This window comes from Nannospalax galili, unplaced genomic scaffold (genome assembly GCF_000622305.1).
Source record: "Nannospalax galili isolate Female #2095 unplaced genomic scaffold, S.galili_v1.0 scaffold18, whole genome shotgun sequence".
NCBI lineage: Eukaryota > Metazoa > Chordata > Mammalia > Rodentia > Spalacidae > Nannospalax > Nannospalax galili.
In genome coordinates this window covers 1,433,784-1,455,588 of record NW_008346548.1, presented here as the reverse complement: position 1 = coordinate 1,455,588, position 21,805 = coordinate 1,433,784, and the positions used below count along the sequence as shown (strand labels likewise).

At 37.5% G+C, this 21,805-nt stretch overlaps 1 protein-coding gene across 7 annotated transcripts in view; it reads left to right on the top strand.

Moving 5' to 3' along the window:
• Positions 1 to 21,805, top strand: part of Zbtb20 (zinc finger and BTB domain containing 20) — an 843,460-nt gene that overhangs the window by 181,186 nt on the left and 640,469 nt on the right. The window contains exon 1 of one of the 7 annotated variants that reach the window (XM_029568250.1): positions 8,594 to 8,612. The exons of the other annotated variants lie outside the window; for them this stretch is intronic. The gene's annotated coding sequence lies outside the window, so the exon portion shown is untranslated. Of the gene's footprint in view, positions 1 to 8,593; positions 8,613 to 21,805 lie in introns of those variants that run through there. 7 annotated transcript variants of the gene reach the window in all.

Here is a 21,805-nt window from a genome sequence, read left to right as displayed (position 1 = left end):
TTCTTTTGAGGCCTTCTTCCCAGGCTTATGGCAAAAGTGACTGTGAATTATGGTGAAGAAAGTGGCATCATGGCTAATATTGAAGTTCCTATTAAAATTACTGGGTTTAGGTTTTGAGAGTCTGAGAAGCTTGGGATAAAATTTTAGTCCAAACAATAAAAGTAACTGTTGTTGAAAGGAAAATCGGTGAATCATTACAGCTGTAGCACACTGTTGACTGAGGGGGGAACACTGATTCTTCAGGTGGAGACATTGGAGATCAAAATTACTTCCTGTGGTTGATTTCAAGTTAAACTCCCCCAAGATGACAGTCTTTAGAGAAGGTTGTTCAAAAACAAAGGATACCAGGCAACAGCTTACCAACTGATAAGGTAGCTGCTCTTAACCTTCAAATTGCCAATAAAGAGTTTATAATTGTAGGATTTTAGTTTTTACCCTCATTTCTATTTTCCCAAGTTTTGTTATTAGACACTAGGATTGACAGTTGATGGTTAAATAAAAACAAGCAACCCCTCTCTCCCCAAATGTCTGCCAGCATTGCGACTTAAACACATAAGAAGCTGTATTTTTGGTTCTCTCTCTCTCTCTCTCTCTCTCTCTCTCTCTCTCTCTCACCACATACACACACATTAATTAATTAATAATTAAAATAAAACAAAATCCATTAAACTCCTAACCATCTACTCATACAGTAGAGCAATAGAAAAAGACAAAGTTCTTTCGTACTTTGAAATACATTGATTGAAATGTTAGAATTATTTTTAAAGTCATGTTTTTTAAAGATGTTTAATACTTTCTATTACTGTACAGTTTTAATTGACTATTAAAGAGTCAATGTGATTTTACTTGTCGCTGTTCTAAGTAAGTGGACACTTAAAATCTACTTAAAATTGGGGAAAAGATCACCCTATTCTGGAGTTGGGAGATTTCCTTGTCTTTCACGTGTATGTTTTTTCTTCTTGAAGACATCAATTAACCCAATTAGTAATTAAGTGGAAGTCGCACCATATATATTATGTTATTTATAAACTCATTCAGAAGTGTCATGTAGTTTAGCATGGCTTCAGCTGATGGGAGGTATGTGAGCCAAACCCAAATAAAAGACCATAAATCATCTGCTAAAAAGAGTTTTTATCTTAATTGGTTTTAGTGAATCACTGGAGAGTGAACTGAAGATGGTATAACCCATAGTTTGGAGATATAATCTATATTCTCCAATAGTGAAACATTTAGAAAAAATGATGGCAGAATCCTGAATGAATCACCTTCCTGACTTCAGTGAGTTTTCATGTCTTTCATACAAATAGAAAATTCTGTCCTCTACTGCCCTCTCTCGTGCTCTCTTTTTTTCCCTATGCACAAATTTATCTAAAGAGATTTTTGTCCTCTGTTTCATTTTTTCCTCAACCAATCTGAATTATTCATTAGTTCATTCTGTCTTCATCAGGGGCCTCTCTTACTTTACGAAACTGTTGCTCAACCAGCTCTCATTGAGTCTTTGGTTTGGCAACTACTCATTTTTAAAATGCTTTCTTCCCTGGCTTCATGCTTTCCTGATTTTCTTTGTACATCCCTTGTCATTTCTCATTATGCCTTAGGTGAACATTTTCTTCAGCTGTTAAGTATTTTAACACCCTCAAGGGCAGATACAAATAACTTCTTATGTTGCCCAGCATTTCAATCTTCAGAGCTAAGACACACTGAAATATTTCTGGGGAACGGAAAATAATTATTTTAAGATCCTTGTTTTGGAATCTGTGATGGCTAATCCTGGGTGTCAACTTGACTGGATCTGGGATTAACTGAAATGAGAGAGATCTTCCTGATTGGATCATCTGAAGCTGGAAGACACACCCTAAATGTGGGTGTTACCTTCTGATGGCAGCCCATATAAAAGGCCACTGCAGAGGAGAATGCCTGGCTTCTTGCTGCTTGCCTTCTCTCTGGCTGGTGAGTTCATCTTGCTGCTGTAGACTGAAGACTAGTTGATCTTTTGGAATTTGACAGACCTTCAGCGCCGCTTTGGGACTACTGAGACATCTACCCTCATGGACTGAGCGACTATGGATTCTCAGCCTCTCCAGTGTGGTACAGCCATTGTTGGACTACTTGGACTCTATCCTGTGAGCTAATCTGATAAATCTCTATACATATATATTCATCCTACCGGTTCTGTTTTTTTGGAGAACGCTGACTAATACAGATTGTGGTACCAGGAGTGGTTCTAGAGAAACAGAATTGAAAAGATGAATTCCTTTAATGGGCTTGTTGGTATTTTGAGCAGGCTCTCCAACTCAGAGTCTTCAGATAGCGTGGAGAGCACTGAAAATCCTTGGTGTAGAATATTTGAAACAGTTATGGAGATAGATGCATTTGAATCTCCTAACTCACCTCTTGTGAAGAGCAAGAAATTTAGTGACTCTCTATATAAAACATTTGACAATTTGTGGAAAAATAAAGAAAAATAGTAATGCTGGCTGGTTACTTCTAGCATCTCTGGATAAAGTGATGAAGATAAAAAATGAGCTTAATGATAAAATTGACAACCTCCAGATTCAAGTCAACAGTTTAAAAGTTCCCACGTATGCCCTGCTCTCCAGCAGCCAGAGAGCTAAAGCTGCAGAAAATCAAGATGGAGCCCTTATTATACCTTTGGCTGACCTACAACATAAATTTAATTCCCAGCCTCGAAGGGTGTCAGCAGTAAAGGTGAGGGCATTGGTAGGAAAAGATTGGAATCCTGACATGTGGGATGGAGATGTGTGGGAGAACCCTGAGGAAGCTGAGGATTTTGAATCCTCAGACTCTGAGGAGTTTGATTCACCCAATGAATTAATCTCCCCACCCTCAGCAGACCTACCCTCCCCACCCTTGCCTGAGGAAACTAATCCCATTGAGGAAACTAATCCTCAGGTAAATGTGTCATAGGTCTCTGACAAAGTAAATTTTAGTAAATTTTATATACTCATTATCTGAAATGAGTACATTTTATATACTCATTATCTGAGATGTTCTGGAGAACAATAACGTGGCTTAGATCAAGAAATCATTGTTGTTATTATTGTTCCCATTAGGATCCTAAGAACCCAGAGTCAAGAGCCCACCCTCCCCATATTACACAGTTGAGGAGTAGTTGACACTAGGCAAGGGTTAGGAACACAGGAACTGGGGCTGGAGAGATGGCTCAGTGGTTAAGAGCCATCTCAGTCCCAACACCCATATGGCAGCTAACAGCAATTTGTAAGCATCTCTCTATGTCATGCTTAATTTTCAAATGAAAACAATGTTGAGGTCATAATTTCACCTAACATGATATAACTATCTCATCATACAATGACCAATGCATTATATATCTTAGAGTAGGTGATAAGGTCTTCGAGGAATGCTTAGTCCTTTAGTGTCTCATAACCCAATATAATCATATAGGTTCACAACACTTAACCACTTAACACATCTCGATTACATATTCAAAAAAGAATAACTCAAGTATCTGCTTAACATATGTGTGTACATGTGCAAGCCTATCTTAACCAAATAGGACAAAAATACTCATGTCAGTTACAATCCACGTTTCTGCAGCTGGTCAAGTGGCCTAAGTTGATATTTGTAACTACTTTCCTCTACGACCCATTCTGTATTTCCTCCACCATCAGCAAGCACCTCTGCAGGTCTTGGCTCTTTCCCTGGAGGAGTGACCCATACTTTCATCCCTGAAGGGTCTGGGCCATTTGTTGTCCTGTCTGGATTTGGTTGTTGCAGTTTCCCATTGACCTTAATCACAGGACATGGTAATACCAAAAGTCACCCTAAGGAATCTCCTGCTTTCCAGATATAATCTTCATGTGGCGAACCAGTCCAATTTCCCCCAGTAGTTTGGGTCAATCACCCCTCCTAATACTGTTATTCCTTTTTTAGCCTGCTGACTTAAGGACATCAGGAGCCCAAAGTGTCCGGGGGAAGTCTTAGCTTCCAGTTCAATGGAATGTTTGTTGTCTCTCTTGGCAGAAGCACCCCCTCTTCTGGAACCAAAACATCCAAGCCAGCAGAGTGCAAACTCAAGGGTACAGGAAGCAAAATTTTCCTAGTGGAATCATTCCCACTTCCACACCTTGATTCCTGGACCTGTGAATCCTGGCTATAGGAGAAACTGTACCATATATTGTATGCTGATTCAAAGCATACACTCACTGCCTTCTGGAGGACCCTGCCCCAGCCCTCCAGGCTATTGCCACCTAATTGGCACTGTAACTGTGTCTTTAAGAGACCATTCCATCGGGTCTATCAAGCCAGCTGCCCATGAGTCAGTATATAATCACACTTCTGGCCATTTCTCCTTCTAAGCAAAATGCACAACCGTGTGCACTACCTGAAGTTCTGCCCATTGTGAATACTTTTCTTCCCCAGTGTCCTTCAGTATTGTTCAGATATTGGCTGTAATGCCGCAGCTGTCCACTTCTGAGTGGTGCCTTCATAGCATGAAGAACCATCTGTAAACCAAGCCCTAGTCTTCTCTTCCTCAGTCAACCAATCATAGGGTACACCCCATGAAGCCATAGGTGCATGCTTGAGAACAGGAGGCATCATAACAGTAGGAACCATAGGCATTTGGGCAACTTCTTCATGTAACTTGCTTGTGCCCTCCAGGCCTGCTCGAGCCTAATCACATATATACTACTTCCATTTGATAATGGATTGTTGCTGTGCATGGCCTACTTTATGGCCTAGGGTGGTCAGATAACACCCAGCTCATGATGGGCAGCTCCAGTCGCATGGTGACTTGGTTGCCCATTGTCAAACGTTCAGTTTCCACTAAGGCCCAATAGCAGGCTAAGAGCTGTCTCTCAAAGGGAGAATAGATGTCCACAGATGAAGGCAAAGCCTTGCTCCAAAATCTCAATGGTCTCCGCTGTGATTCCCCTATGGGGGCCTGCCAGAGACCCCAAACAGCATCTTTATCTGCCACTGATACCTCAAGCACCATCGGGTCTGCTGGATCGTATGGCCCAAGGGGCAGAGCAGCTTGTACAGAAGCCTGGACCTGTTGAAGGGCCCTTTCCTGTTCCAGGCCCCACTGAAAGGTAGCTGCCTCCTGAGTCACTTGATATATGGGTAGTAGTAACACACCCAGATGAGGAATGTGCTGCCTCCAGAATCCAAACAGGCCCACCAAGCGTTGTGCTTCTTTCTTGGTGAGAGAGGGTCCAAGTGCAACAACTTATTCTTCACCTTAGAAGGAACGTCTCTGCATGCTCCACACCACTGAACTCCTAAAAATTTCACTGAGGTGGAAGGCCCTTGAATTTTGGTTGGATTTATTTCCCATCCTCTCGTGCGCATATGCTTAACCAACAAGTCCCGACTGTCTGTTACCCTCTGCTCACTGGATCCAGTCAGCATAACATCATCAGTATAGTGGACCAGTGTGATATTTTTTTGAAGAGTCAGGCAATCAAGATCCCTTCAAACCAAGTGAACCAAGTTATGGCACAGTGCTGGAGAGTTAATATACCCTTGAGGCAGGACAGTAAAGGTATACTGTTGGCCTTGCCAGCTGAAAGCAAATTGCTTCTGGTGGTCCTTATGAACTGTTATCGAGAAGAAACCATTTGCCAAATCAGTAGCTGCAAACCAGGTATCAGGAGATTTATTAATCTGCTCAAGTAAGGAAACTGCATCTGATACAGCAGCTGCAATTGGAGTCAGTACTTATTAAGTTTTCGATAGTCAACTGTCATTCTTCAAATGAAGAACAAACTAGGACAGAATCATTGTTTTGTTTTGTTTTGTTTTTTGTTTGTGAGAGGATCTCCCTAGTCCCAGCCTTCCCAGAAGTCACTATGTGGACCAGGCTGGGCTCAATCTCACAAATACTGCATGCCTATGCTTTCTGAGGGCTGAAATGTGGGGGTGGTTTCACAAACTTGTATTCCTCACATGGATATGGGTTTGGACATGTAGATTCCTGAAGCTTGCCAGCCAGTACAGTCTATGTGGTTAGTTTCAGACCAGTTAGAGATCATATCTCAAAAGAGAAAAAAAGCCAGGGGACTGGAGAGATGGCTCAGAGATTAAGAGAGCTGACTGCTCTTGCAGAGGACTCTGGTTCGATTCCCAGCATCCACATGGTGGCTAATAACCATTTTTAACTCCAGTTCCTCTTCTGACCTCTGCAGGCATTACATGGCAGGTGCACTTACACAGATGCAGGCAATATACTCATACACATAAAATAAAAATTATGAGTAAAATATTTAAAATATGTAATTTTTATTTTTTAATTGAATTTTTCTGTAATTCAAACAGTATATCTCAATCAATCTTAATCATCTTTAAACCCCCTTCCCCAATGGCCCCCTCCCATATCCCCCCTGGAATTCATACCTCTGTCATTTGAATTAAGGCCTATTGTGTCAAGTTAGTGTCCCCAGATGTTCCTCAGTGCAAGTTCATCTACCGAGGTCTAGTCTGCCTATCTAGAGTCCCTCGCTTTAAGATCTTCCACCCAGTAGTAATCAGTTGTCAATATTTCTTCAGCTAAGATTCAGATCTGCTGTTCATAAAAACAATATAAATATATTTTTTAAAAAGTGGATGGCACTTGAGGCTCAGCACCTAAAGTTGTTCTCTAGCTTCCACATGAATACATACACACATGTATTTTCCACCCCAGGCATTCACACACACACACACACACACACACACACACACACACACACACAGAGACATGGTACATGTTCTTGTGTTATCACTGGTGATATTTAATATTCTGCATATGCCAAGAAATGGACTTATGTTTTCTTCTAATATATAGCTTTAAAATTCATGGTGTTTATGTGTTTTAATCTTGAACAATTATTAATCCTCCTTGAGTCTCAAGACCTTGATCTGCTTGCAATACATGGGAACCTGTTTAGCTAGTTCATATTATGTGATGCTGTGGTTTCACGGTTTGCTACCTGAAGAGGATGGTGAAATCTAAAGAATTGGCATATAACATTTTAATTCAGTGATCAACATTTATAAAGCATTTTTCATCTTTTCCACCTTTACATTTCACATTTAATTTCCTATATGTCATATAATTTAATGATTGTTGAAATATCTGTCGAATTCTTTGTATTGTTAGCGTTATTTCTTGTCTCTTTGACAAATACCTGAGAGAACACCTTAAAAGAAAGAGAAAATTCCCTTGGTTTATGATTTCTGAAGATTCAGCCATGGTCACATTGTTCCATTGCTCTGGGCCTTTGGTGAGGCAGAATACCATGGCAGGAAGAGCATATGGTTCAGCATATACTGGATCTAATCTGCCCCAGAAAAGCCCTCCTCTATACTGCCCCAGAAAAGCCCTCCTACACACACACACACACACACACACAGAGAGAGAGAGAGAGAGAGAGAGAGAGAGAGAGAGAGAGAGGTGATTTACTAACCTTCTAAATACTTACTATCACAAGAAGCACAGAAATAAGAGCATCAGTTTTCCAAGTGGGCATAAGTTTTTCCAGGAGTTTCACTGCAAAGAAATAAAGAAATGTATGTTTTATATACGTTCACACTGACCACCTTTGGTTAGGAAGGCTGTTTCTAAACTTTTTCTTTTTAAAAATTTGATTTATTTTTGTTTTATGTTTATGAGTGTTGCCTGCATGTATGTAAGTGCACCTATGCATGTAGTTCCTGCAGAGGCCAGAAGAGGGTGTTGAATCCTCTGGAACTGGAGTTACAGATGGTTGTTAGTATGTGGGTGCTGGGAGCTGAACCCAAGTTTTCTGTAAAAGCAGCCTCTGCTTTTTAAACTCTTTTTTTTTTCTTTCTGAATTGGACACAGTGTCTAATTTTCACTAGTTTACTAAACTGTCCATTTTATGGACACATTTAATATGCATATTTCAACCAGTGCCTGTTTAATTCTAGGGATTCATGTGCATTATTTTATCAATTAAGGATTACTTTTTACTTGTCATTATTCTTTGCATGTAGAGCCTACTAATTTGTTTGCTTCAAAATACTTTGGAGGCATAGGAAATGAGTGTTTTCAATCCTCTGCCCCCCCACCCCATGTGTATATGTAGGTATACATGGTTTCACGTTCTGTTTTTGGTAAACTTTCTGATGATGAAAATTCCTGAAGGTTTTCTTTAAAAATGGAGTTCTACAAAGTACATGTCTTTGTAGCTTGAATAAAATTTTACTTCTGAAATACTGTGTATTGAAAAACAAATATTTGTGTACATTTTGTGGGTAGTGACATGCATAGAACTCCATTAATAGCAATGTATGTTGTGTTCTTTTCAGTTCATTTTGCTAATGAGTTTAGTATCAGATTGATGGCTGTTAGAAAGATTTATAATTTGAAATAAGCGGTTAGAATACTATGCACATTTCCTAGAGGGGCATATAAAGCTGACATGCATTTTAGTTTGGAGGAAAAGCTCTACATATGGAAGGATACTTAGAAACATTTGCCTCATAACAGGTATAAATGGAGCTAGTGACCTTTTGTTTATGGGTTCATGTATCTCTACAGAGAGTGACACCACCTCCTACACAGTATTTGAAATATATGTTGTCACAGGGACCAGGAAGCACTCCTGAACCGATGGATCGAGGTAAGAGACGAGTCTAAGTCTTGCAATGAAGACTTGAAGCTAATAGATAATTAGCTACAAAGGAGACTATACCAAAACCCCAATAACCATAATTTTCTCTAAAGAAATGCTATTACAGAAAAGAGAAATACTTTTAAGACACAGTGCAGTATGCATGCAGCCATATATAATTGCAGTTGAACCACAGATTTTGTAAGACTTTGTTTACCTTAAGTGTGATACACACAAATATTTTCCATTCTGTCATCTTTTAATTCTTACAGTCTCGTCTCCTTCTGTCTCATCCTATCTTATTCTGCCCTGTCATTCCCTTTACTTTTGTGATGTGGGGGGTGGGGAGGGACAAAGTGCTGTTGGTATGATAAAAGTCCTGAAAATTAGATTATCCCTTGTGTCCAATTCAGCTTTATTCCAGGGATGGATACAGGGATGGTTCAACATATGTAAATCAATCAATGTAATCCACTGCATGAACAAACTCCAGGACAAAATCCACCTGATCATCTCATTAGTTGCAGAAAAGGCCTTTGACAAAAATCCAACATCCATTCATAATAAAAGTCCTGGAGAACATAGGGATACAGGGGACATACCTCAACATAATAAAGACATTATACTACAAGTCCATAGCAACATCATTCTAAACAGAGAAAAAGTTAAAGCCATTCCATTAAAATCAGTAACAAGTCAAGGATGTCCACACTGCATTCTTGTTCAATATAGTGCTTGAAGTCTTAGCTAGAACAAGAAGACAAATGAATACGATAAACGGCATAAAAATATGAAGGAAGAAGTCAGCGTCCTTATTTGCAGATGATCTGGTTCTACACATACAAAGGACCCTGGAGACTCCTTCTTTTGCTTTTAAAGTGTACAATAGACTATCTTAATTTAAAAGTGTTGATAGTATGACTTGAAGTTTGTAAAACAGTTTTATAGCTTTTAAAATATCTTGATGAGAACAGAGCAAAAGGGAAAAGTAGCTTGAGTTGCTTGTAGTATGACTTGGTTCCATTTTAACCTAAGTGAAGCTCAAAATTCCCTGTTTGAATTTGTTTTCAGGAGTCATGGACCCATATGTTAATGGTCCAAGCATAAAGCCTCTCTCCAAAGTTTTCCCTCTGTTGCTATGACAACAAATGAAGGGAAACAGAAAACTCATATTCAGTTCACTTGTAGCATTTGGATCCAGATGCAAGTCTGCTTTTGTGGTGAATATTAGGAATCACATAATGCTATGGCAGAATGTACAAGGGTCACTAAGATCACACTGAAACACTCTGCTCTTCTTGTCAAGAGGCATCACTCCTAAGTCATAGGGTGACAGTTTGATATAGTGGGTTTCTCCCTTATGTTGATGGGAACAAATGTAGTGTCAAATAACCTCCATGTTTTGGTGCAGTGTGCTGCAGTTTATCATGGTAGTATAAAGTTTATCAAGCTCTGGGCTTGTCAGAATAATCTCATAATACTGGATTGTCAAAATAGTTTTAAGGGGTATAGCTGCCAAAGGTAAAGTTAGCATTTTACTGCAGTTTTCTCATGTTATTCACCCACTTCAGCCTTGAATGACTATATCAATTAAGTCTACTCTATAGTTCTGATCTGAAGTGGGAGGGTGTTAATTTGAAAAAAAATATTCCTAGTGATTTTCATAGTCCGGTTGAGGTTCATGTTTTAGATACTTAACATGTTATTTTAATATCAAGTCCTCAGAAGACCTCAGAACAGGCTTTAGTCATATATAGATGAAGTGAGCCTTGGACATTTTCCTCTGCCATCATATTTGCTCATGTGTTATTGTTTTTGTCCAGTTGCTTGAGTGAAAAGGGCAGGGAATAATTTAATCTTTCTTTTTCTGTGTTATCCTAGTAACAATTATAGAATATCCTGAGTAGTGACTTGGAAATTTGTATTTGGGAGATGACATCATTATAATCATCTCCTCCTAAGTCTGAGTTCGATTAGCGTTTATGTACATTTTTGCAAAGTGGCATGTACTTATGTGGTAGTTCATAATCTTTGGTCTTATTTCTAGTAATAGAACATATTTAGTACTAAATCTGTAGTTATATACGTGGGTGTTTTAGCTCTATTTAGAAGGTAAAATTGGAAGTATTTGACACTAGATTTTAAAATGGACTTAGCGAGTCTGTAGTCCTCTCATGCTACTACAAAACTTGTCTTTAGCTAGTACACATTTACAAATATGGCATTTCTCTTATCAGAAAGAAGAATTTGAAGGCCAAAGTCAGATGTGACTGAGTAATGAATGTCTTTCCTTTTCCTCTTGAGGCCATTATTTCTTTCTAAAGGAGATGTACCATTGCCCTAACCTTCCTTACAGCAAGAAATGCCTTTTCTGGATGATAAATGAATTCATGGTTTTATACGAAAGCTAATGTTATGGGGACTTGTCTCACTTTAGTTGAGCAGTACAAAAAGAAACAGAATATTTTTTGTTGTTATTTTCCCAAAGTCCTTAGAGTGGTTGTCATTAAGTCAATGAAGCCACAACCAGAAGACTTCTTGCACAATAGCATGGCCAACAAATGAATTCAGTTCAAGGTTTAGGAATGTAACAATGGGATTTGGAAAAAAAGAACAAAAGGGCAAGTGATCTATTTAAACAGAACTCAGGCACTTCTGTCTTGTTTCTTTGGCCCTCACCATCTTGGAACATGGATAGGTGTATCTGACTTGAAGGTAGAGCACTGTGTAGACTGTAGAAGGCAGAGCTCTCCACTTCTTGTCTACTGCTGTAGTTATGCTGGTGACTTGGGCTGCTGAGTGGTTGACACATCTCCATCTGCCAGTTAACCATGGTGGCGGTTATGCTGTTTACCTCAGTGTCCATTTGCTCTATGAAGGCTGAAACAGAACTCCTGACTTCTACTTGATAGCCAAATACTTTCATGTGGAAGAGCTATTATGAGATTGGTCCCAAGCTGTGATAGTTGTAAGGAAAGGAGGCTTTGTTTACCTAGTTCCCAAGGATCAGCCAGGGCAGGTTAGGAACTCTTTAGTGATTTACAAGCTAGTGATATAGCAAGTATTTTCCTCTCTCTCTGAATTTTCTTGAGAGGGTGATTGACTTCTAAAAATAGTTGCTATTGATGTTTTGGTTGTTAACTAATGTACCCGATGTTCTCCAAATCTTTTCTTACTTTGGAAAAGGCTTATGCTAATTTACCTATTCTTAATGTGTTCATAAAAGTGTCCTGGTCCGCATTTGCTAGGCAGTTAGGGTAAAAAGACCCCAAAGAAAAGTAACCAGTTTCTTGGCTAAAACTCAAAATGTCCTTGGGCCTCTTAGCAACTTACTCCATTTCAAAGGCCAAAAATGTTGAAAATATTTGGGTGCTTTTATCTAATTCTTAAAAATTTTAGGGTTACCTCTTCAGGGGGAGGAATGTTAGAGTAGCCAAAAAAAGCCCCATAAAAATTAAATAAATCAAAGAAGAAGAAAGAATACATGAAGTTATTGGAAAAAGTGATGGGGAGATATGGGAGGAGTTGGAGGGGAGGGAGTGGTCATGGATTTGATCAAAACACCTTAAATGCATGTTTCTCAATAAATTATTTTTTTAAAAGAAAGTGTCTCCTGCATTTACCTATCGTTAACATGTATTAATCATACATACTAATGCAATTCTATTTGTTATCTTTTATCATGCTATCACCACCCCCCTCATACCCTACTCAATTTTGAGGTTGAATTCTTGTATTAACTTTCCACATGTGAGAGCACATGTAGTACTTGTCTTTCTATGTCTGGGTTGTTTTACTTAACATAATGTCCTGTAGTTCCATCTTGATTGGCTACAAATGGCAGGATTTCATTCTTTCCTATAGAAGAGTGATACTCCAGTGGAGTTCCCAACTCCTAAACTTGCTTTATTCTGCATTAAGTCCTTAAATGATACTTTCCCGAAGAAAATTTATGTAATCATACTGTCTAATGTAGGCCTTCTTGTTAGTCCATATATGTGTGTGTGTGTGTGTGTAGTTAAAATAAAAAAGTAGAAAATACTAAATTTACTTCAAACGATTCTTTGCTTTCTTATAAGAATGAATTCATAGTACAGATATTTTTTATAGCTACTTACCTGCTCTCGTACTTATTTTATAAGAAAATACTGGCTTCCTGTGTATAGAATCCTTATTAAAATGCAAACTTTCTGATTTTTAGATTAAAGGCAAAAGTCACCTACATTTTTATATATGGTTCTAAAGTTTTAAAAACAAATATTTAAAGCTAATATTCAAGTTCATTGTAGTGAAAACTGTTTGTGTTATACAGATGTTTAAACCAAGTGGCAAGCCTGTTTCTTAAAAGTATGATAAGATATTTGCCCTTGCATAGTGCGATGAGTAAATCCTTATTTCTCTGAAGTTTCATTTTCAATTTACGTCTTTAAGAAAATACATGATCTCCTCCTTCACACAGCTCTCTGCCTCTGATGATGTAGATCTTGTCTCAAAGCAATTAACCTTTACTTCTACCAAAGCTGTGCTTACCTCTATGACAGTTCGCTAACCATACTCAAATTTATCTCAAATTTTGATCAACATGATCTATTAAAACAAATGCTGTGGCTTTTGGCAAATAGCCATATGCCCTTTTTTATAGCTCTAATTTTTAGGTTTGTCCATATCCTCATTGATTTCCTATCAGCTATTTCTGCCTATTGCTGGGAAAGAAACACTGATTTCACCAACTTTAAGTATGATTTTTTTTTTAAGTTCTGTCCATTTGTGTTTCATTTATTTTGAAACTATTGTTAGAGCCTGCTTATTTAGAATTGTATAACAACTGTTTACAAAGCACTTAAGTTGGATTAGATGTTATAAGTAATGTAGATACAATTTAAATTATTTGAGACCATATAGGTAGGTTACATGAAATTAATGGTGTTGTTTTATATAAGGGTCATGAGATGTCCTAGAGCCAATACCCCAAAGATAGTAAGGGACAAGTATTCATCTTTCCCATGCTTTTTAAAGAAGTAACTATCAGCCAGGTGTGGTGGTGCACCCCTTTATTCCCAGCACTTGGGAGGCAGAGGCAGGCAGATCTCTGTGAGTTCAAGGCCAGTGTAGTCTACATAGTGAATTCCAGGCCAGCTTGGGCTAGAGGGAGACCCTGCCTCAAAAATAAAAAAATAAAAAAAGAAGTTACTATATCATTATTTTTGGTGAAATTTTCTAGTAAGCGGTATATATGGGTGAGTCAAGTTTTAACCTGTTCTGACGATCTCTGTATTTAATTGATATGTTTAGACCATTTATACTTATTGCTCTTATCTTTATATTTGAAATGATGTCTATCCTTTTGTTATATGCTTTGTGTTTGTTTCTTCTGTTTTCTTTAATCTTTTCATTTTTAATTTAACATACAAATGGACTTCATTATGACATTTTTATACACGTGTCATTGTGTTTTATTCTTGTTCCTCTCCTTGCCCCTACTGTCCTTCCCAATCTTCCCAATCTTTTCCAGTCCCCTCAAATAGCCTTCCTTTCTGTTTTTGTGTCACATGAATTCCATTACCCATCCTTTCTCTCTACCTCCTCCCTTAAGAGTCCTTCTTTTTTCATGCTGCCCCTTCTGTTTTCATGACAAACATGCACATGCACAGGGTCAAGCGCATGCGTGTGCACATACACACGTGCACACACACATACACACAATCTAAATTTCACATATGAGAACTAACATGTAGTATTTGTCTGAGTCAGGCTTATTTTGTTTAACATAATAATCTCTAGTTCTACCCATTTTTCCTGCAGTGGCAAGAGTGTTATGGAGGAGAAAAGAGCAATAGATTAGGAAAATGTAAATGAAACTAAAATGGTTTCCTAGCATTGAGAATGTTTGAACCAAAATTTGATAAATGTAAGAAAGGCAATAAAAATAATGTGAGTTAAAAGAACAAGACAAAGTTAAAAGACTGCTAAAGTCTAGTAGAGAAAGAAGAATGAAATATGAGGGAAAAAAGAGTAAAGGTAGAAAATAAATCAAGGAAAGGAAAAAAAGATGACTCAATAAAGAAAAATGTGTAAGCGTGATTAGAAAAATATATGAATGGGAATAAAAAATTAAAATATGATAAAATAAAATGCTGCTAAATATATAGTAAAAATAAAAAAGATAGTAAGGACAAAAACAAAAGGAAAAGTTTATGTTAGAGCAGCTTCTTTTGGGGTTCTTGAAATATGGAGCCTGCCAGTTAGTTATATGCTAGGGGACAGTTGGACTCTGTATTCTTGTCCTTCCCATGATTTATGCTGGTGTTTTAGTTTAGACCAGATTCTGATGTCTGCCAGAGCTGTGTTCACCTAGTATCTTCTCTTCATTTTTGTACCAGGGGTTTCTGTTGGCCACACTTACTTTTGCCAGCTCTAAGCTGGTCAGGCACTTGCTCCTCTGAGACCCCAGATCATACTCCCTGAGTGGCTTATTTTCTGACTGTGTCTGTCAAGTTTGTTGAGTGTGTAGCACAGAACCACCACACTAAGACCTGTACATGCAGAGAACCTATCTTCGTATTTTTAAGGTCTATTTCAAGTCAACTTCTGGAGGAATGCCTTTCAAAACTCTTTGACCCTATGGGTGGCACCAGAAGTTGATCTGCTGACACTGAGGTTTAAGCATATCAAACTTTGGTGTAATTCTCATTTGAAAAGATCAGCTCTTGTCCACCAAAGGCCCAGTTATGCCTGCAGCTGCCTAAGCCAAGTCTCCTGAAGCTTGCTCCTTCAGCATGCCGGTGTCCAGCCCCCTGTCTAGAGCTGCTTCCCAGAGCTGTCTCTCAACTTGGGACTGTTACAGATTAAATTCAGCACTATGACTTGTGGTTGTTTTCTGATCGTAGCAACCCAGGTAGCTTAGCTTTAAACAATATTAGTCTATAGAACACACAGCCACTGCCTAGAGTCATAAACAGTGATAAAATTGGATTCTTCACTGCCGGCCTGTCTACCAGAGAATTCACTGTCTCACCAAAATCGGCAGTGGATTCGAGGCCTGTGTGGGCTGTGAAGCCTGAGAGTAAGTAGGACTGCTGGTTTCTTCACCAGCGCTTCTCGGTTTACCTGTTGGATGGGTCTTCTTCTCTCCCTCTTCAGACCTGAAGCCATGTGGCTGAAGATACATTTGATTTGGCTCCTTTTTGGTATGCCACCTTTCATTTTCTTGCCTCTTTCAGTTGTTCTATCACTGCTTTATGAATTCCTGAGTGTCTTTCTCTTCCTGTCATTGGAGCAGAGTCTATTGCTTCTTATAGTAACTCTTTTTCTTAACTGGTCACACATAAGTGGCTTCAGGTGTACCATTTTAAAAAGAAGCCTCTATATTCCATTTTATACATTGTTGTATTTGATTTTCTTTCTTTTTGGGGGGGGTAATATTCCATTTTATACATTGTTGTATTTGATTTTCTTTCTTTTTGGGGGGGGGTATTTTTGAAGGAGTGTCTCCCTGTAGCCCCAGCTGTCCTGGAACTCACTATATAGACCAGGCTGGCCTTGAACTCACAGAGATCCGCCTGCCTCTGCCACTCAAGTGCTGGGACTGCAGGCATGCGTCACCACGCCCGGCCTTATTTGAATAGTTTTAATAATCTATTTAAATTTGTCTATTATGATTTTGACTGGATCCGTTTGTATAGTTTTCCTTATGTAATGCTTTAAACATTTAAATATAAATATATAAAATTTTATAGCACTCTTGGAATCAATATTTTATGGCCTTTACTAGAACATACATATTTTGTTAGCATGTTGGTACTTTTCGCTCTGTTTTGCATTATACTTGTCTCACATGCATCAACATACATTGAAAAATCATAAGATAATGTTATTTAACTTTTAAGTTTTCAATCATTTCAGAGAGCTCAAAATGAGAACAATTATTTTTATGCGTACTTATTTACTATTTTCGTTTCTCTTAATTTTTTATGGTCTAATAAAACATTAACTCAGTGAATCTAGTTTTCTTGTGGTATTACTTCCTTTTGTTGGGAGAAATTCTTTTAGTCAGTCTCTTAGTGCAGATATTCTGACAAAAAGCTGACTTCTCTGCCAGTGAAGAGTATTTTTACATTCTATTTTGACTAGACATAGAACTTTATATACAGCTCTTTTCCCTTTGCATTTTAAAAATGGTGTGTCCTTCCCTTCTGGCTTTTATGGTTTCTGCTAAGAAGTTCATGGTCATTTGCATCATGTTCCCCTGAAGATAGTGTGTTATTTCATCTGAATGTTTTAGAAGGAATTCGTCTTTGTCTTTCACTTCCAGTAGTTTAGTTTTAATATAGATGGATAAGAATTATTCTTATGTGGCCTTGTTAGGAGTCTGCTTCACTTCTTCAATCTGTAGGATGATGTATTTATCAAAATTTGGTATGTTTTCAGCCCGTATTTTTTCAAACGATTTTTTTCAGTATTGTGCCTTTTTTCTTTCTGATAATCTAATAACATAAGCGTTAGATTGTTGTTATTGTCTTACAGTTTTTTCATACCACTTTTTAGGGTATTTTCCTCTTGCTTGTTTGTACTGGACAATTTCAATTGACTCAAAAGGTCATTGTCTCATTTTCATGCTATCTTCAATGTATTATTGAAGTGGCCTACTGACACATGGTTTTCTTTACTTTTTCAGTTTTAAGACTGTTCCTGATTGTTTGGTCGGATCATTGTATAATGGCTAATTTAATATCTTTGTCAATCAATTGCAACATCTGTTTCATTTCAGTTTTCTGTCTGTTGACTGTCTTTTCTCATGAAAGTTGATGCTTTTTAGTTCTTCCTATACCTAGTGATTTTAGATTATATCTTGGACTCTTTGAATATAAACTATGGCATTCTAATCTTGCTTAAGTTGTTTGGAAAGTATTAATATTTTTGGGCTAGTAAACAAGTGACCTGGTTGAACATTATGAGCTACTCTCTGTAGTTCCAATATCAGTTTTTTTTTCAGTGCTGCTCATATTTTTCCTATGTGTATGCCAGTGGCTAATTTTGGACTTTGTAGTAGTCTGCTTGTTAATTTAGTTCTTAATTTATTTTATATATAGATTAACATAAAATGCATGCATGTGCAGCTCAAGTTGAGACCAGAATTTCATAGCAAATTTTATGAGGTCACTTTATTGAGTCCTTTTCTCTCTGTGATCTCGCTGGTATTTTCAGTTCCCTGAAGCTCTCTTTTATGGTCCTCCAGCCAGCAAACTAGGGCTGTATTTACTTTACTCATGCATTTCTATGACTTTGCCATGTTTAAGGCTGAGGGGCAGAGGATAGTCTCTATCTAAATATAACCACTGTGAGCTCATCCAACTTTGTTAACTCTTTTTTTTAAATTGTTTTTGTGAAAAAAATATAGATACATGAAATTCAGATATCATAAAAGCATAGCTAGGTGAAATTGCATCAAATGGATATATCCACACAGACTAAGTAACAAACAAAACACAGCTTGTCCATACAGATCCCTTTGTCCATCCTTCAGGAACTTATTTCCTTTAGATAGCCATTAATAAACTTCTCATGTAGTATGTTAGTTTTGATTAAGAAAAATATATAAACCTGGAGTATATGCTCTTTCATATTTGGCTTGTTTGACTAGACGCACGTGTGTGTGTGTGTGTGTGTGTGTGTGTGTGTGTGTGTGTTGCTCGTGTTTGGTGAATGCAAATTAGTGTGCAATATGCATGCCCTGTGCATACATGTAGAGATGTCAGGTATCTTCCTCTCTTGGTCTACCCTTTATTGTCTTGAGAAGCACTTCTCGCCCACCTAGAAGCTTGCCATTTCCACGAAGTTAGCCTTCCAGTGAGTTTTCAGGATCTTCTTATCTCTGCTCTACAATACTGGGGTTTTAGTCATGAAAACTTTTATTGCCTTACAGTATCCCTGTTTATAAATATCTTAACTTATATCCCACTCTAGCTGTCTTAAGATGAGGGCTTTTAAAACTTTTTCCATTTATGACCCATTTTCACCTGAGAAATATTTGCATGACCCGAGTACATAGGTATATAAGATAGTCCTACAAATCAAATATTAATTGGTAATAAATAATACATTTATTTTAAATGTTGTTTGGTATGCATATAAGTTTACCATTTATTAAAGATGAAGGAAAAATTCCCATACTAATGAGATTGATGTGCTTATTTATATTTACATAAATTAATCTTGGCTATTTGGTCCTGCAAGACTCATCCTCAGTATTTTTCACAGTTGATTAATATTTTGATTTTATAATTGTCAGTACTGAGAAAACCACTTCAAATAAATATGTAGTATGTAAATGGCAGAGGTATGTTTAGGCCATTTCAGAAATTTTTGGAAGTCTCATCCTAGCCCTTACCTTAACCTTTAGCACTTTTTTAATGAAACAAAAGGCAGCAACTCAATTACAACTTTCAAAACCAAACATCCTAAGAAATTATAATCCAAAGATGTACCAATTTGATCTATACATTTTGAAGAATAACATACAGAAATATTAAAATTATTTTCTGTCAGCCATTGTGTTTCTATAGGAACAGAAACTTTGTATAGTAAGAAAACAACAGTTCATATCATTGGATAGTTTTGTATCTGAGCTGAGATGTTGTAGGCAGTGTTTGTTGGTGTCGTGTGGTATGCTGGTACATGCAGTGCAGTGTGCATGTTAAGTGTTCACTTGCAGTGAAGTGACATGATTCAGTATGGGCAAATACTACCAGAAGCACCTGGAATGTGGTGGTTTGAATGAGTATTGTCCCCCATAAACTCCAAGTATTTGAATACTTGGCCCTAATTTCTGGCACTATTTGCAGAAGTTTGGGAGGTACAACCTGTCTGGAGGAAACATTTCACTAGGAGTGGGTTTTTAAGCGTTCATACTCCTTACCCCTTCCAGTTTGTGATCTCTCTGATTCCTAGACATGCTTGAAGATGGGAGTGCTCACATTTCTGCTCCAGCTGCCTCATTCCTCCATGTCATGACAGAATCTTAACCCTCTGAAAGTAAACTTTAAGCCAAATAAACTCTTCCTTCTATAAGTTGCCCCAGTCATGGTGTTTTATCACATAACAGAAAAATAACCGATATGTAGGATCAAACACGTTTGATTTTGCATTAATTCTTGGTTATTGTATATTTAGAATCCTTTTACTGTTGCCATATTTTTTTTTGCATCTCCCACACTGAGTTATGCAGCCATATGGGGTTGTGACCTACAGTTTAAGAAGATTGTGGTTATTGTATATTTAGAATCCTTTTACTGTTGCCATATTTTTTTTTGCATCTCCCACACTGAGTTATGCAGCCATATGGGGTTGTGACCTACAGTTTAAGAAGATTGTGGCATAGAGGTTGGGGAGATGACTCAATGGTTAATAGCACTTGCTGCTCTTGCATAGCATCTAGGTTCAGTTCCCAGCACATGTTCTCTCACTACTGTTTGTAATTCCAGTTCCTGGAGATCCCACGTGTTCTTCTGTCCTCTGTGGGCATTGCATGACATGTGTGCCTTTACATACATGCAGGCAAAACACTAATACACTGTGCTGGATAGCTTTAGTTGTCAATTTGTTACATGTGGGTAGAGGGAGCCACAATTGGGAAATTGCCTCCATTGTACTGGTCTGTGGCCCTGTTTGTGGGGCATATTCTTCATTGTTAAGTGATGCCATAGTGGGTGGTGCCACCCTGGGCAGGTAGTCCTGTATTGTGTAAGAAGGCAGGTTAAGCATGGGCCCAGGGAGCAAGCTAATAAGCAGTGCTCCCTCCTTGGCCTGTGCTTCAGCTCCTGCCTCTAGGTTCCTGCCCTGAGTTCCTTCCTTTGGCTCCTTCAGTGATGAGCTGTTACCTAGGAGATGTAAGATAAAATAAACCCTTTCCTCTCCAGTTGTATTGGTCAGAGTGTTTTGTCACAGCAATTGAAAGCAAACTAGAGTATACACATACAATGAAAATAAATAAAAATTAAAAAATATTTTAGCCTTAGTTTCTTGTGTTTCCATTAAAACTTTATAATCTGCTTAGTTACTTTCATAATAATTTCAGTGTCCTGGGATTTGTTTGAGATTTTGTTTGGAGCATTATTAGACAATTTATAAATGCCTTGTACTTCCCACTATTTTAGTCTTCTTTCATTTCTCTCAGTAGTGTTTTGTAGTTTGCCATTCATGTTTCCCCTGAATAATTACAGTTTATTTCTCTCATTTTTCTCTGAATACCACCATTTTCCATTTCTTAATCTAATGACCTTGTAAGGACTTCTACTGTGGTATTAAGTGGAAGCACAGTTTCTCTTAGGTAACATTTTCATTTTAAAATTGTGAATGCTCTGCCTCCGTTAAAGAAGTCATCCTCATTTCCTGAGTTTCTTGAATTGATGATGTTTTTCTGTGTTTTTTTTCATTGCTCCTTTTGTTTTTATAAATCATGAAAATGCATCATATCACTACATTGTTGGACCTATTGAGAATTTTCCCATAATATGTTAACAAAGTCAATTCATTTTATTTTTTAATGTTAATATATCCTTTGATTCTTAAAATAAAATGTGCTTGGCATTGACCTATAATCCTTTTTTGTAAGGAGTTGTATTAAATTTGTTAATATTTTCTTTAGGATATTTCTGACTACATTCATAATTTACCTGTAATTTGCCTTAGTGTAATGTTCTTTTAAGGTATGGGTTCAGAATGATACTTTTTTAAAAAACAAAGAGGAATGTCCTCATGTACCTCCACTTTGTGAGAGTTTGTGATTTTTGCTATGCTTTTGTTTCTTTAATGTTTTGAAAGAATTAAACTTTGAGCTATTTGTGTTGGAAATTTTCTTTGTGGAATGAATTAAATTAGGTATTTATTGTCATTGAAAGATGTGAAATTGTGAAGTTTCCTGTTTCTTTTCGTGTGCACTTTGCTACCATATGTTTTCCAATGGATTTGGCTATTTCATCTGACTTCAGATTTATTGACCTGGAATTGTTCATGTGTCCTGTAAATGTCTTTGTACTCTGTCTGTAGCATCGATAGGAATGACCCAGGTTGCATTTGTGTTAAGATTGTGTTTTAACCCTCTGTCTAAAAGTGTGTAATTTTAGAGGACTTTTAATTTTGTTTTCCCTGAAAATAATTTTTATCTGTTTATTTATTTACTTAATTCAAAACATTTGTGGGTTTTG